This window comes from Nanorana parkeri, unplaced genomic scaffold, assembly GCF_000935625.1.
Source record: "Nanorana parkeri isolate BGI_ZX_2015 unplaced genomic scaffold, ASM93562v1 scaffold4437, whole genome shotgun sequence".
NCBI lineage: Eukaryota > Metazoa > Chordata > Amphibia > Anura > Dicroglossidae > Nanorana > Nanorana parkeri.
Genome location: NW_017310699.1, coordinates 1,821 through 4,719, shown reverse-complemented (window position 1 = coordinate 4,719; position 2,899 = coordinate 1,821). Strand labels below are relative to the sequence as shown.

Sequence of the window (2,899 nt, the reverse complement as noted above, 5' to 3'; positions counted from 1 at the left end):
CTGCAGGCTGAGCAGCGTGTGGGAGCCGGACTGGTTCAGTGGAGACAGTGGAGGCAATCGCTCAACGTTCCACATTGACTGAACGCCGAGTGATTGCCTTCACTGGGTTTATAAGACCCACGCCGAGCCCAGAGGGCGGATCCCCGCGTGACGTCACGGCCGGAGCGCCGCGTGACGTCACGGCCGGAGCGCCGCGTGACGTCACGACCGGAGCGACGCGGCGCCGGAGCGGCCGGGGGTGCCGAGGACGAGCCTGACAATCACAGAGAGCAGTCTATGGTGGAGGCCCTGTAGACCATTTGACACCTGAGCACATTGGTGAGTCACAGAGAACAGTCTATGGTGGAGGCCCTGTAGACCATTTCACACCTGAGCACCTTGGTGAGTTACAGAGGGCTGTCTATGGTGGAGGCCCTGTAGACCATTTCACACCTGAGAACATTGGTGAGTCACAGAGGACAGTCTATGGTGGAGGTCCTGTAGACCATTTCACACCTGAGAACATTGGTGAGTCACAGAGAACAGTCTATGGTGGAGGCCCTGATAACTGCCTTCAATCTAAATTTTCATACTTGTTTTTTGCTCTGCAGCAGAGAAGTGCTGAAAGCGCACTGCACACTCATCCTTGAAGGCGTCACACTTCAGAAACCACTGCGAGAGCTCCACACGTTCAATAATCTGAGGAGGCAGAACCTGAGAAGAAGAAGAAGTGGGAAGTGTTTAGTATAATGACAGGAAATATGATGATATCTAGTAATCCCCATCCTAATGCAGCTAAGGTGTGTATACTCCAATACCTCTATACAGACCCCTCCCCCTATTAGCTTATGGCTTAGTAGAGTGGAGGAAATAAGGGTGCGCGGGAAGTCCATATGGAGGGAAGATTTGGAGATATTTGGTTTTCCTGTGGAATATAAGGCTCTCTATGAATGGTTATATGTATCCGATGGTGATCTGCTGGGTCAGCTTGGACCGAGCCTGGCTTTATTCTATGATAACCCTTAGGGTTACCCTTCCATTCATCTCCCATTCATCTCCCTCTGTCTCCTCCCTCTGTTCTTCCTTTTGTTGGCGGCTTCGCTTTGAGCCCATGAATGCAGTTCGGCTTATTTGGCAGGCTCACGATTCCCTGATATCTGGCGGTGAATTATTCTAGGAGTCGCGTTCCTCAGATGATGGGTCATTTGGGTGTTTGTAATGTTTTGTATCCTTTTTTTAATAAAAATTGTTCCTTGCTTAAATATAGAAAAAAAATCTCCACAAATTGAGAGGACCCGCTGCCGGGTTAGGGAAAAACTCAGCCCAGAGTTCTGCTTTAACTTTCTCCATTGACTCCAATACCATTCGCTAAAATTTGGGGATATTAAAATTCTCAAATCTGCTCATCCCTACGGCCTAATGGTAAAGCCAGACATTCTACAGACAGGTGCGGAAACCAGGAAATATGGGACAGCACAGCAGTAAGTCCTGAGTCCTGACCATGTGACCTCTCCATAGATTGGACCTACTGGCCAAGATCATATTATCTCTCACCTTCCGGAATCTCTATCGGCTCAATTCACAAGAAAGAGGTTTGTCATGTGACTGTGACCTTCAAATCTCATTGGTCACTGGCCTGTTATTGGTCTACAAACCTTATATATGGACACCATCTTGTTCCTGTAGTAGACGCTCGGTCCATAGAAGGCCGATATCCCAGCAACATATTTACATCCACCCAAGTGAAAGGTCCCCGAAACATCCGAGAGAAAAATATTATCCGGGAACCTGAGAGGAAAAAATGATTTCACTGAACCGCCTCTCATTTCTCCTTATTGACTGTCTACGGGGTGAAGGTGTCTACGAGGGGAAGGTGTCTACGGGGTGAAGGTGTCTCTGGGGTGAAGGTGTCTACGAGGGGAAGGTGTCTACGGGGTGAAGGTGTCTACGGGGTGAAGTTGTCTCTGGGGTGAAGGCGTCTACGGGGTGAAGCCGTCTACGGGGTGAAGGCGTCTCTGGGGGGAAGGTGTCTACGAGGGGAAGGTGTCTACGAGGGGAAGGTGTCTACGAGGGGAAGGTGTCTACGGGGTGAAGGTGTCTACGGGGGTGAAGGTGTCTCTGGGGTGAAGGTGTCTACGAGGGGAAGGTGTCTACGGGGTGAAGTTGTCTACGGGGTGAAGGTGTCTCTGGGGTGAAGGTGTCTACGAGGGGAAGGTGTCTACGGGGTGAAGGTGTCTACGGGGTGAAGTTGTCTCTGGGGTGAAGGCGTCTACGGGGTGAAGGCGTCTACGGGGTGAAGGCGTCTCTGGGGGGAAGGTGTCTACGAGGGGAAGGTGTCTACGAGGGGAAGGTGTCTACGAGGGGAAGGTGTCTACGAGGGGAAGGTGTCTACGAGGGGAAGGTGTCTACGAGGGGAAGGTGTCTACGAGGGGAAGGTGTCTACGAGGGGAAGGTGTCTACGAGGGGAAGGTGTCTACGAGGGGAAGGTGTCTACGAGGGGAAGGTGTCTACGAGGGGAAGGTGTCTACGAGGGGAAGGTGTCTACGAGGGGAAGGTGTCTACGAGGGGAAGGTGTCTACGAGGGGAAGGTGTCTACGAGGGGAAGGTGTCTACGAGGGGAAGGTGTCTACGAGGGGAAGGTGTCTACGAGGGGAAGGTGTCTACGAGGGGAAGGTGTCTACGAGGGGAAGGTGTCTACGAGGGGAAGGTGTCTACGAGGGGAAGGTGTCTACGAGGGGAAGGTGTCTACGAGGGGAAGGTGTCTACGAGGGGAAGGTGTCTACGAGGGGAAGGTGTCTACGAGGGGAAGGTGTCTACGAGGGGAAGGTGTCTACGGGGTGAAGTAGTCTACGGGGTGAAGGCGTCTCTGGGGTGAAGGTGTCTACGAGGGGAAGGTGTCTACGGGGTGAAGTAGTCTACG

General features: G+C 52.5%; 1 long non-coding RNA gene across 1 annotated transcript in view; it reads right to left on the bottom strand.

Annotated features, from left to right (window-relative positions):
- LOC108803911 overlaps positions 1 to 1,764 on the bottom strand; it is a 3,779-nt gene extending 2,015 nt beyond the window's left edge. Inside the window, exons 1-2 of the long non-coding RNA XR_001942307.1 lie at positions 1,635 to 1,764; positions 573 to 693 (exon numbers count right to left, since the gene is read on the bottom strand). This is a non-coding gene — a long non-coding RNA (uncharacterized LOC108803911). The remainder of the gene's footprint in view (positions 1 to 572; positions 694 to 1,634) is intronic.
- Between the last annotated feature and the right edge of the window lie 1,135 nt (positions 1,765 to 2,899).